At 40.5% G+C, this 13,662-nt stretch overlaps 1 protein-coding gene across 1 annotated transcript in view; it reads right to left on the bottom strand.

The window, feature by feature from the left end:
- Nucleotides 1–13,242, bottom strand: part of csrnp3 (cysteine-serine-rich nuclear protein 3) — a 65,737-nt gene extending 52,495 nt beyond the window's left edge. Inside the window, exons 1-3 of the mRNA XM_036958857.1 lie at nt 12,987–13,242; nt 12,794–12,863; nt 12,239–12,280 (exon numbers count right to left, since the gene is read on the bottom strand). The gene's annotated coding sequence lies outside the window, so the exon portion shown is untranslated. The remainder of the gene's footprint in view (nt 1–12,238; nt 12,281–12,793; nt 12,864–12,986) is intronic.
- Nucleotides 13,243–13,662: the final 420 nt, after the last annotated feature.

Raw genomic sequence — 13,662 nt, 5'->3', positions numbered from 1 at the left:
CACATTAAAACTGGTTGCCATAGTGATGGCAGGCATAGAGCAGCATGATGGAAATCATTTGAGAATTTATTCAGAAAAAGATGACATGCTCAGACTCGTAGGAATGGGAAAAGAGGTGCTCTTGATTTTCCTCTGAATCAAAATAATAGTTGATCAAAATTCACATCCAATTGAAAAAATGCCTTAAAAAGGTGTGCAGGCCCATTATCAATGAGAGTGCATCAAAATAGATAGGTTGTGTAACTATGCTACTGTGTTTATGACATTCAGACACACTATCAGAGTTATACATACAGTAATAAATTGTTGTTATTTATGTGGACCTACAGTAATTAACAGTGCAGGTTAAAGTACCCAATTGTCATACTTGAGTAAAGGTCTAGATTACTTAGAGTTGAAAATAAAAGTCCCCCAGTAAAATACTACTTGAGTAAAATCAAAACATATTTGGTTTTAAAAGTAAAAAGTATAAATTATTTTAATTTCCATATATTAAGCAAACCAGAGGGCACCATTTTATTTTTTTCCTATTTTTTGTTTGTTTACGGATAGCCAGGGGCACACCCCAACACTCAGACATCATTTACAAACGAAGCTGTGTGTTTAGTGAATCTGCCAGATCAGAGGCATTAGTGATGACCAGGGATGTTCTCTTGAAGTATGTGAATTTGACAATTTTACTGTCCCGTTACTGTACTTTTGGGTGTCAGGGAAAATGTATGGAGTAAAAAGTACATATTTTTTTAGGAATGTAGTGAAGTAAAAGTTGTCAAAGATAAATTTGCATCCCGCAAAGGCGGAGGTGTTGCTAACATTTACAATAGCAAATTTCAATTTACAAAAAAATAAAGATGTTTTTGTCTTTTGAGCTTCTCGTCATGAAATCTACGCAGCCTACTCAATCACTTTTTATAGCTACTGTTTACAGGCCTCCTGGGCCATATACAGCATTCCTCATTGAGTTCCCTGAATTCCTATCGGACCTTGTAGTCATAGCAGATAATATTCACATTTTATAGCTACTGTTTACAGGCCTCCTGGGCCATATACAGCATTCCTCATTGAGTTCCCTGAATTCCTGTTGGACCTTGTCAGCAGATAATATTCTCATTTTATAGCTACTGTTTACTACAGGCCTCCTGGGCCATATACAGTGTTCCTCATTGAGTTCCCTGAATTCCTATCGGACCTTGTCAGCAGATAATATTCACTTTTTATAACTACTGTTTACAGGCCTCCTGGGCCATATACAGCATTCCTCATTGAGTTCCCTGAATTCCTGTCGGTCCTTGTAGTCAGCAGATAATATTCACTTTTTATAGCTACTGTTTACAGGCCTCCTGGGCCATATACAGCATTCCTCATTGAGTTCCCTGAATTCCTGTCGGACCTTGTAGTCAGCAGATAATATTCACTTTTTATAGCTACTGTTTACAGGCCTCCTGGGCCATATACAGCATTCCTCATTGAGTTCCCTGAATTCCTGTCGGACCTTGTAGTCAGCAGATAATATTCTCATTTTTGGTGACTTTAATATTCTCATGGAAAAGTCCACAGACCCACTCAAAAGGCTTTCGGAGCCATCATTGACTCAGCGGGTTTTGTCCAACATGTCTCCGGATCTACTGCCACAGTCATACTCTGGACCTAGTTTTGTCCCATGGAATAAATGTTGTGGATCTTAATGTTTTTCCTCATAATCCTGGACTATTGGACCACCATTTTATTATGTTTGCAATTGCAACAAATAATCTGCTCAGACCCCATCCAAGGAACATCGTGCTATAAATTCACAGACAAAACAAAGATTCTTTGATGTCCTTCCAGACTCCCTCTGTCTACCCAAGGACGTCAGAGGACAAAAATCAGTTAACCACCTAACTAAGGGACTCAATTTAACCTTGCGCAATACCCTAGATGCAGTTGCACACCAAAAAACTAAAAACATTTCTCATGAGAAACTAGCTCCCTGGTATACAGAAAATACCCGAGCTCTGAAACAAGCTTCCAGAAAATTGGAACGGAAATGGCGCCACACCAAACTGGAAGTCTTCCAACTAGCTTGGAAAGACAGTACCGTGCAGTATCGAAGAGCCCTTACTGCTGCTCGATCATCCTATTTTTCCAACTTAATTGAGGAAAATAAGAACAATCAGAAATTCCTTTTTGATACTAACTAAAAATCAGCATTCCCCAAGAGAGGATGGCTTTCACTTCAGCAGTAAAAATGTATGAACTTCTTTGAGGAAAAGATCATGATTATTAGAAAGCAAATTACGGACTCCTCTTTAAATCTGCGTATTCCTTCAAAGCTCAGTTGTCCTGAGTCTGCACAACTCTGCCAGGACCTAGGATCAAGAGAGACACTCAAGTGTTTTAGTACTATATCTCTTGACACAATGATTAAAATAATCATGGCCTCTAAACCTTCAAGCTGCATACTGGACCCTATTCCAACTAAACTACTGAAAGAGCTGCTTCCTGTGCTTGGCCCTCCTATGTTGAACATAATAAATGGCTCTCTATCCACCGGATGTGTACCAAACTCACTAAAAGTGGCAGTAATAAAGCCTCTCTTGAAAAAGCCAAACCTTAACGCAGAAAATATTTTTTCTCAACTATCGGCCTATATCGAATCTTCCATTCCTCTCAACATTTTTAGAAAAGGCTGTTGCACAGCAACGCGCTGCCTTCCTGAAGACAAACAATGTATACGAAATGCTTCAGTCTGGTTTTAGACCCCCTCATAGCACTGAGACTGCACTTGTAAAGGTGGTAAATGACCTTTAAATGGCATCAGACTGAGGCTTTGCATCTGTCCTCGTGCTCCTAGACCTTAGTGCTGCTTTTGATACCATCGATCACCACATTCTTTTGGAGAGATTGGAAACCCAAATTGGTCTACACGGACAAGTTATGGCCTGGTTTAGATCTTATCTGTCGGAAAGATATCAGTTTGTCTCTGTGAATGGTTTGTCCTCTGACAAATCAACTGTAAATTTCGGTGTTCCTCAAGGTTCTGTTTTAGGACCACTATTGTTTTCACTATATATTTTACCTCTTGGGGATGTCATTCGAAAACATAATGTTAACTTTCACTGCTATGCGGATGACACACAGCTGTACATTTCAATGAAACATGGTGAAGCCCCAAAATTGCCCTCGTTAGAAGCCTGTGTTTCAGACATAAGGAAGTGGATGGCTGCGAACGTTCTACTTTTAAACTCGGACAAAACAGAGAAGCTTGTTTTCGGTTCCAAGAAACAAAGAGATCTATTGAATCTGACAATTAATCTTAATGGTTGTACAGTCATCTCAAATAAAACTGTGAAGGACCTGGACCCTGCTCTCTCTTTTGACGAACATATCAAGAATGTTTCAAGGACAGCTTTTTTCCATCTAGGTAACATTGCAAAAATCAGAAACTTTCGGTCCAAAAATTATGCAGAAAAATTAATCCATGCTTTTGTTACTTCTAGGTTAGTCTAGTACAATGCTCTACTTTCCGGCTACCCGGATAAAGCACTAAATAAACTTAAGTTAGTACTAAATATGGCTGCTAGAATCCTGACTAGAACCAAAAAATGTGATCATATTACTCCAGTGCTAGCCTCCTGACACGGGCTTCCTGTCAAGGCAAGGGCTGATTTCAAGGTTTTACTGCTAACCTACAAAGCATTACATGGGCTTGCTCCTACCTATCTCTCTGATTTGGTCCTGCCGTACATACCTACACGTACGCTATGGTCACAAGACGCAGGCCTCCAAATTATCCGTAGAATTTCTAAGCAAATAGCTGGAGGCAGGGCTTTCTCCTATAGAGCTCCATTTTTATGGAATGGTCTGCCTACCCATGTGAGAGACGCAAACTCGGTCTCAACCTTTAAGTCTTAACTGAAGACTCATCTCTTCTTTACTGAAGACTCATATGCTGCAGTAGTTTGTGTGTCGGGGGGCTAGAGTCAGTTTGTTATATCTGGAGTACTTCTCCTGTCTTATCCGGTGTCCTGTGTGAATTTAAGTATGCTCTCTCTAATTCTTTCTTTCTCTCTTTCTCTCTCTCTGAGGACCTGAGCCCTAGGACCATGCCTCAGGACTACCTGGCATGATGACTCCCAGTCCACCTGGCCGTGCTGCTGCTCCAGTGTCAACTGTTCTGTGATTATTATTATTTGACCATGCTGGTCATTTATGAACGTTTGCACATCTTGGCCATGTTCTGTTATAATCTCCACCCGGTACAGCCAGAAAAGGACTGGCCACCCCTCATAGCCTGGTTCCTCTCTAGGTTTCTTCTTGGGTTTTGGCCTTTCTAGGGAGTTTTTCCTAGCCACCGTGCTTCTACACCTGCATTGCTTGCTGTTTGGGGTTTTAGGCTGGGTTTCTGTACAGCACTTTGAGATATTAGCTGATGTACGAAGGGCTATATAAATAAATTTGATTTGATATAAATGGTACAGATACTCCCCAAAAAACTACTTAAGTAGTACTTTAAAGTATTTTTACTTACATATTTTACACCACTGGTAAGTAACTGTTCATGTCAGGTCCAAATCATTTGTTTTGTTTCCAAATAGAACCATCACTTCAAGATCATCAAGATGAAAGGAAAACACATTTCAAGTTAACTCATAATAAGAGAGAGAGAAAGAAAGAGAGAGAAAGCACATTCCACATGGATGTCATGGCAACATCTCATGGGAGCCTGATCCCAAACCCTGAAAGACCCAGCAAAGCTTGTACATAGCCAGACCAAATACACTCAAGGACTAGTCATTTCAAAGATGAAATTGTGAAAATGATGATAATGCATTTTAGTGTTAGAGCTGCAGTGGGGCAAAAAAGTATTTAGTCAGCCACCAATTGTGCAATTTCTCCTACTTAAAAAGATGAGAGGCCTGTAATTTTCATCATAGGTACACTTCAACTAAAAAAAGATCCAGAAAATCACATTGTAGGAATTTTATGAATTTATTTGCAAATTATGGTGGAAAATAAGTATTTGGTCACCTACAAACAAGCAAGATTTCTGGCTCTCACAGACCTGTAACTTCTTCTTTAAGAGGCTCCTCTGTCCTCCACTCGTTACCTGTATTAATGGCACCTGTTTGAACTTGTTATCAGTATAAAATACACCTGTCCACAACCTCAAACAGTCACACTCCAAACTCCACTATGGCCAAGACCAAAGAGCTGTCAAAGGACACCAGAAACAAAATTGTAGACCTGCACCAGGCTGGGAAGACTGAATCTGCAATAGGTAAGCAGCTTGGTTTGAAGAAATCAACTGTGGGAGCAATTATTAGGAAATGGAAGACATACAAGACCACTGATAATCTTCCTCGATCTGGGGCTCCATGCAAGATCTCACCCCGTGGGGTCAAAATGATCACAAGAACGGTGAGCAAAAATCCCAGAACCACACGGGGGGACCTAGTGAATGACCTGCAGAGAGCTGGGACCAAAGTAACAAAGCCTACCATCAGTAACACACTACGCCACTAGGGACTCAAATCCTGCAGTGCCAGACGAGTCCCCCTGCTTAAGCCAGTACATGTCCAGGCCCGCCTGAAGTTTGCTAGAGAGCATTTGGATGATCCAGAAGAAGATTGGGAGAATGTCATATGGTCAGATGAAACCAAAATATAACTTTTTGGTAAAAACTCAACTCGACGTGTTTGGAGGACAAAGAATGCTGAGTTGCATCCAAAGAACATCATACCTACTGTGAAGCATGGGGGTGGAAACATCATGCTTTGGGGCTGTTTTTCTGCACAGGGACCAGGACGACTGATCCGTGTAAAGGAAAGAATGAATGGGGCCATGTATTGTGAGATTTGGAATGAAAACCTCCTTCCATCAGCTAGGGCATTGAAGATGAAACGTGGCTGGGTCTTTCAGCATGACAATGATCCCAAACACACCACCGGGGCAACGATGGAGTGCCTTCATAAGACGCATTTCATGGTCCTGGTGTGGCTTCGCCAGTCTCCAGATCTCAACCCGATAGAAAATCTTTGGAGGGAGTTGAAAGTCAGTGTTGCCCAGCAACAGCCCCAAAACATCACTGCTCTAGAGGAGATCTGCATGGAGGAATGGGCCAAAATACCAGCAACAGTGTGTGAAAACCTTGTGAAGACTTACAGAAAATGTTTGACCTCTGTCATTGCCAACAAAAAGGTATATAACAAAGTATTGAGATAAACTTTTGTTATTGACCAAATACTTATTTTCCACCATAATTTGCAAATAAATTCATTAAAAATCCTACAATGTGATTTTCTGGATTTTTGTTCTCATTTTGTCTGTCATAGTTGAAGTGTACCTATGATGAAAATTACAGGCCTCTCTCATCTTTTTAAGTGGGAGAACTTGCACAATTGGTGGCTGACTAAATACTTTTTTCCCCCACTGTATTTGAAAAGACCGGCTGAAAACTTCTGCCTGCTTTGTTGGGATTGAGTTTTGCCCTGCCTGGTGACATCAACGGTCGGTAAATTAGTTAATAGACCAATAAGAAAGAGTGTTCCAAACCTCTCTTCCAATAACAGCAAGTTTTCCCCTCCCCACTCAGACCACTCCCAGACAGTCCTAGATAAATTATTGCTTGAGAAATTGCTCTTTGCTAAGAAGCTATTTGTTTCTTTTTGACCATTTTAATTGGAAACAATCACACTAAGGTACATAATTGTTACTCAGAAATGATTTGATATTGAGATAAAAAAAAAATGGTTGCATTTGGCCATTAATTTAATACTGGCATATACAGTTTTGTAAGTCTATAGAATGGATTGACGTGGTCTTCCAATTTCAAGAGGGGTGAACATAGGTTGAGACATTAAAAGGTGAGAAAATATAAAAATATTGATCTGATGATATTCCTAAGACTGATTTTAAATTGTTTAATTGTGGTGTTGTGATCTTGTGCCCTGAATAATCAACATGCTTAAGCTTAAGGACATGCTTCCTAAACAGAACATTCCAACTGATCAACAAGATGTGAACCACTGGTCTAAAGCACCAGCTACTCCGTCCCAAAAACAATCTTCTAGCCTTACCTGTTGGCCTGTTTTTACAAGTCAGTATGAATGGAACTGCAGGCCAAGTTTAAAGGAAAGCATGAATCCCCACAAATGTTGGCTCTGAATGTGAAACTGTGAGAAGACTACTCACCCGCGCCGGAGTCATGCAGGGACATTCTACTCTGTACTATTATCTTTAAAAAGTCGCACTACCTTCTCTCTAAATCTTTAATGAACCACATTCAATGCGCCCAAGACAACTATGCTACAGTTTTTAATAGCAACGCAAGGCAGATTCAGTTATTCAAAAAGGTACCAAAATTCAAAGGCTCAGTTATTCACAAGGTAAACACATTTAAATCAAATTTTATTGGTCACATTCACGTGTTTAGCAGATGTTATTTCGGGTGTAGCGAAATGCTTGTGCTTCTAGCTCCGACAGTGAAGTAATATCTAACAGTTTCACAACATATACCCAAAATACACAACTCTAAGTAAGGAATGGATTAAGAATACACATACATACAGTGCCTTGCGAAAGTATTTGGCCCCTTGACCTTTTGCCACATTTCAGGCTTCAAACATAAAGATATAAAACTGTATTTTTTTGTGAAGAATCAACAACAAGTGGGACACAATCATGAAGTAGAACAACATTTATTGGATATTTCAAACTTTCTTAACAAATCAAAAACTGAAAAATTGGGCGTGCAAAATTATTCAGCCCCCTTAAGTTAATACTTTGTAGCGCCACCTTTTGCTGCGATTACAGCTGTAAGTCGCTTGGGGTATGTCTCTAGCAGTGGTGGGTGGTATATGGGGCTTTGGTGACAAAAAAGGATGGCACTGTGATAGACTGCATCCAGTTTACTGAGTAGAGTGTTGGAGGATATTTTGTAGATGACATCGCCGAAGTCGAGGATTGGTAGGATAGTCAGTTTTACGAGGGTATGTTTGGCAGCGTGAGTGAAGGAGGCTTTGTTGTGAAATAGGAAGCCGATTCTAGATTTAATTTTGGATTGGAGATGCGTCTGGAAGGAGACTTTACAGTCTAGCCACCTAGGTATTTGTAGTTGTCCACATATTCTAGGTCAGAATCGTCCAGAGTAGTGATGGTGGGTGGGTGCTGGCAGCAATCGGTTGAAGGCCACGGAAGGAGTGTTGTATGGCATTGAAGCTCATTTGGAGGTTAGTTAACACAGTGTTCAAAGAAGGGCCAGATGTATACAGAATGGTGTCGTCTGCGTAGAGGTGGAACAAGGAATCAGCCGCAGCAAGAACGACATCATTGATATATACAGAGAAAATTGAATTGAACCCTGTGGCACCCCCATAGAGACTGCCAGAGGTCCGGACAGCAAGCCCTCCGATTTGACACACTGAACTCTATCTGAGAAGTAGTTGGTGAACCAGGCGAGGCCGTCATTTGAGAAACCAAGGCAATTGAGTCTGCCGATAAGAATGCGATGATTGACAGAGTCGAAAGCCTTGGCCAGGTCGATGAAGACGGCTGCACAGTGCTGTTTCTTATCGATGGCGGTTATGATATCGTTTAGTACCTTGAGCGTGGCTGAGGTGCACCCGTGAACAGCTTGAATAATTTTGCACGCCCATATTTTCAGTTTTTGATTTGTTAAAAAAGTTTGAAATATCCAATAAATGTCGTTCCACTTCATGATTGTGTCCCACTTGTTGTTGATTCTTCACAAAAAAATACAGTTTTATATCTTTATGTTTGAAGCCTGAAATGTGGCAAAAGGTCGCAAAGTTCAAGGGGGCCGAATACTTTCGCAAGGCACTGTATATACATACATACATGTCAGAGCAGCATTAGACTAAGATACAGTGGCATAGTATAGAATACAGTATATACATATGAGATGCATGATGCAATATTTACAAACAATTAAAGTGACTAAGATAACATAGAATAGTATAGAGTACAGTTTACACATGAGATGAGTATTGCAAGATACAGAGACATTATGTGTGATGTGCTGTAGATGGCGGTTTAACAGTCAGTGGTGTAGTATAGAATACAGTATATATAGATATGAAAAGGGTGATGCAATATGTAAACCATTTCAAAGTGACTAAGATACCGTAGAATAGTGTGTGCAAGCAGCCGCCTCTGATGTGCTAGTGATGGCTGTTTAGCAGTCCGATGGCCTTGAGATTGAAAAACAGCTTCTGTCTCTCTGTCCCAGCTTTGTTGCACCTGTACTGACCTCGCCTTCTGGATGATAGCGGGGTGAACAGGCAGTGGCTCGGGTGGTTGATGTCAAGGACATTTATCTTTTTGGCCTTCCTATGGAATCTGGTGCTGTAGGTGTCCAGGGGGAGGGAAGTTTGCCCCCGGTAATATAATTTAGTGTATGTTTCAATGTTGTTTAATGTTCTCTTAAGCACAACAAATTAGTAACATGTGTATGAATTGGATTTGTAATATATGATACAAATATTTTTTGGGAATAAACACAGTATATTTTTTTATACAGTGCCTTAAGAAAGTATTCAGACCCCTTGACATTTTGTTACAGCCTCATTCGAAAATGTATATAAAAACGAATCAAGTTACAAACAATACCCCATAATGACCTTTTACTCAGAACTTTCTTGAAGGCCATTTTTTTTTAGATTAAAGCATCAAATCTTATTGGGTATGACGCTACAAGCGTGGCACACCTAGTGTCCAGTTGGAAGGTGAACATTCGCCACAGGCTGAGGTCCTGAGCGCTCTGGAGCAGGTTTGTCAAGAATCTCGCTGTACATTGCTCATCTTTGCCTTGATTCTGACTACTCCCTGCCGCTGAAAAACATCCCCACAGCATGATGCAGCCACCACCATGCTTCACCGTAGGGATGGTGCCAGGTTTCCTCCAGACGTGACGCTTGACATTCAGGCCAAATAGTTCAATCTTGGTTTCATCAGACCAGAGAATCTGGTTTCTCATGGTCTGAGAGTCTTTAGGTGGAGTGCTGCAGAGATGGTTGTCCTTCTGGAAGGTTCTTCCATCACCGCAGAGGAACTCGAGAGCTCTGTCAGAGTGAGAATCAGGTACTTGGTCACCCTGACCAAGGCCCTTCTCCCCCAATTGCTCAGTTTGGCCGGGCAGCCAGCTATAGGAAGAATCTTGATTCCAAACATCTTCCATTTAAGAATGATGGAGGCCACTGTGTTCTTGGGCACCTTCATTGCTGCAGACATTTTTCGGTACCCTTCCCCAGACCTGTGCCTCAACACAATCCTGTCTCGGAACTCTACGGACAATTCCTTAGACCTCATTGCTTGGTTTTTGTCTGACATGCACTGTCAACTGTGGGACCTTATATAGACAGGTGTGTGCCTTTCCCAATCATTTCCAACCAATTGAATTTACCACAGGTGGACTCCAATCAAGTTCTAGAAACATCTCAAGGATGACCAGTGGAAACAGGAAGCACCTGAGATCAATTTTGAGTCTCATCGCAAACGGGCTGAATAGTTAGGTAAATAAGATATGCATGTATGTCAGTTGAAGTCGGAAGTTTACATACACTTAGGTTGGAGTCATTAAAACTCATTTTTAACCACTCCACAAATGTAATGTTAACAAACAATAGTTTTGGAAAGTCGGTTAGGACATCTACTTTGTGCATGACACAAGTAATTTTTCCAACAACTGTTTACAGACAGATTATTTCACTTAATCACAATTCCAGTGGGTCAGAAGTTTAGATACACTAAGTTGACTGTGCCTTTAAACAGCTTGGAAAATTCCAGAAAATGATGTCATGGCTTTAGAAGCTTCTGATACGGAGTTAAAATATATTTGGCTAAGGTGTATGTAAACCTCCGACTTCAACTGTAAAATAAATAATAATTATATATGTAGATAGCACCAGTCAAAGGTTTGGACACACCTACTCATTCAATATGTATTATTTCATAGTTTTGTTGACTTCAATATTATTCTACAATGTAGAAAATAGTCATTTTGAGTAGGAATGAGTAGGTGTGTCCAAACTTTTGACGGGTACTTTATTTCTAATATTTGCAGGACGTAACATATCATACAAAACGGATGACATAGTACACAATTTGGCCCATGTTTGGCCCATGAGCACCACTTTCAAAACTACAGGCTGGAATTATACATACGTTTGAGAGTGCATATTTAACTATGTAACAAGACATGCACTAATTAAGTCACATTCCTGTGAGGACAGGTTGCTGACGGATTGCATAGACTAACAGATGGATTAGGGAGGAACAAAATCATTGCCAAGATAAGAGGTGGAGCCCCACTCTTGCCCCACAGATCTCAATCACTTTGCCGGATTGAGTTTGTGTGTGTGTGTTGCACAAAGCTGTCTCAGTGGCTCCTTCCTGTTTGGCAAAAGAGAATGGTTGAGCCACAACAAAGAGGGTATAGCTGGGTAACGAGACACGCTGCCATATTCCAACCCACCACTTCATTGGCACAGCATGTCTCCCCAGCTGCTGCCAACACTGACATCCAATTACATGACCTTTGCTATCTAACCCATTTTGATAAGGCATTGAATAATCAGCCTGGCAATTATACCTAAAATCACAATCCACTAAGACTATGTTTGCTCTCTAAAATGGCACTCAGTATACTACTGCTCGGTAAAGCCTGTATTGTGTCTGTTGAAGAAAATAAATGCACATCCACCAGAGGACTTTTCAGCCATTATCTACAAGGCCCAATAATGTAAGCCTTTGGGTGTTTCACAGCGTCAAAAGCCATTGGAAAACTCCATGTATCTAATATGCTGTAAATTTTGAAACATTGAAGCATGTATTGAGTACCTTATATCGTCTTATTGCCATCTCATAATGATCCTGACTAAATAACAGCCAAAATGCACATCACAGATGCTACAATGTGTTTGCATCAATTTCATATTTACACCAGAAGCTGTATCTGGTCTAACCCTTCCATCCTGACTCAAGTTTTTCCTATTTAATAACCAGTCTATATTGGAGTAGACCAGATGTCAGTCTGAATATCAAGATCAAATCTTACCTTCAGATGTTATAATAAGAGCTTTTGTAGCAAAACTGCAACAGCTGAGCAAGCTTTTAATGGAATATCACAGGCCATAAATCCAACACATCAACCCAAACCGAAGGCAGGTGCCATCACATTTCTGTATTCCACGGCAAAACATGTTAGACAGTACAAAAGAGACAATAGACTTAGTCTTACCTTAAAGAGAAGATGTAGGTATGCTGTAGCGAATTCTCTATTCTGTGAAAAAAAAAAAAAATGTACCGTAAATGAGCCTGGAGTGAACGATTCTTTCCAGAAGCAGTGTAGCAACCAGGGTGTCACATAAAATCAAGCTGAAAGTGACTGTAAAATGTAACCACCAATGAACTCGAGGTGATATAGGTAATAGAATACAGTGCATTAGATTACTTTTCACTGGGAAGGTCTGTAAAGATTGACCTGTTGGAAATTATACGTTTTCATTAATCCTTTCGATAATAGGTCACAGAAACATGCAAAACAACTGCTGTAAATTGTTCTGTTAAAAGCCAGACCTGCATTTCACGCACACGATATTCAATATGTCACAAAATATACACAGATAATTTCCGCCGGGTCCTGGACAAGATCGAAAAGCATGCAATCTGAAGGGAGTAATTATTTAGTTCCAACACGAAGACAATCATACGTCAATGAAAACTGTGATCAAACACATGATTTAACTCTATGACAGATTGCTAAGGATAATGATCCTCAAGTTGCGGCACTTACCATTCATTTCGTTTTTCAGCCTTTATAAGCAATCACTGATTGTTCAATGATGTCCTTCTCTCTGAGTAACCTAATTAAGCGAGCAAATTATACGCTTTTTCTTAAAGAATGTAATTCACTCCATTCATTTAAAAAAATGTCCAGTATTGCAGTAATACACAATTGATGTGCACCGTAATTAAGATTTGCCTACCCGGCATAGTTGTGTCGCATCCAAAGTGCGCGTTCATAGGCAGTTCTTCCGGATGATCGTGGAACATTGAGGGTGTTCGATTAATCTCACCCGGGCGCCCTTGTAGCTGTGTTTTGCATCGGTTGAAAGTTGATTGCATTCTATTCAAAACCCACTGCGATTACGGCTTAAAACCAAAGTAACGTAATTAATCACGTGTGTAATTAATAGGATTCTGTGTTTCCCATGCAAAAGTGATTGCTCTATCTGTCTTCCCAATGAAAAATAGTTAGAAAATTGAAATATTTATTTTATGGAAAATAGATGGTGTACGTTTCTGGACGATGCACCATGGTGCTGCCTTGACAAAATTACCAGGTGGCACAGATTACTGTTCAATTTGAGAAGGGCGCACCTCCCTCCACGCTTTCGCCTGTTGGGCCATTGCCTGGTGCCCGGCATTTCAGCATAATCGAATCTGCCCAATGGTGCGCGTCAGTCTGACAGCTACATCAGCAACGTGACTTCCCTCAACCAATCATTTCACATGGTTCAAGGAATCAGGAATAGAGTACCACACAGTTTGTCATAATAAAATCCTAGTGGTCCAACAAGGAAATGGTTCCAATCGTTTTTCCCATAGAGGATTTTAGAAGCACTTAAAATAAGGGCTGTGTTTTGTGTAGACTTACCTTGG

This window comes from Oncorhynchus mykiss, chromosome 22, assembly GCF_013265735.2.
Source record: "Oncorhynchus mykiss isolate Arlee chromosome 22, USDA_OmykA_1.1, whole genome shotgun sequence".
Classification (NCBI taxonomy): domain Eukaryota; kingdom Metazoa; phylum Chordata; class Actinopteri; order Salmoniformes; family Salmonidae; genus Oncorhynchus; species Oncorhynchus mykiss.
Note: the sequence above shows the minus strand (reverse complement) of the source record. Positions and strands in the feature narration are given on the sequence as shown.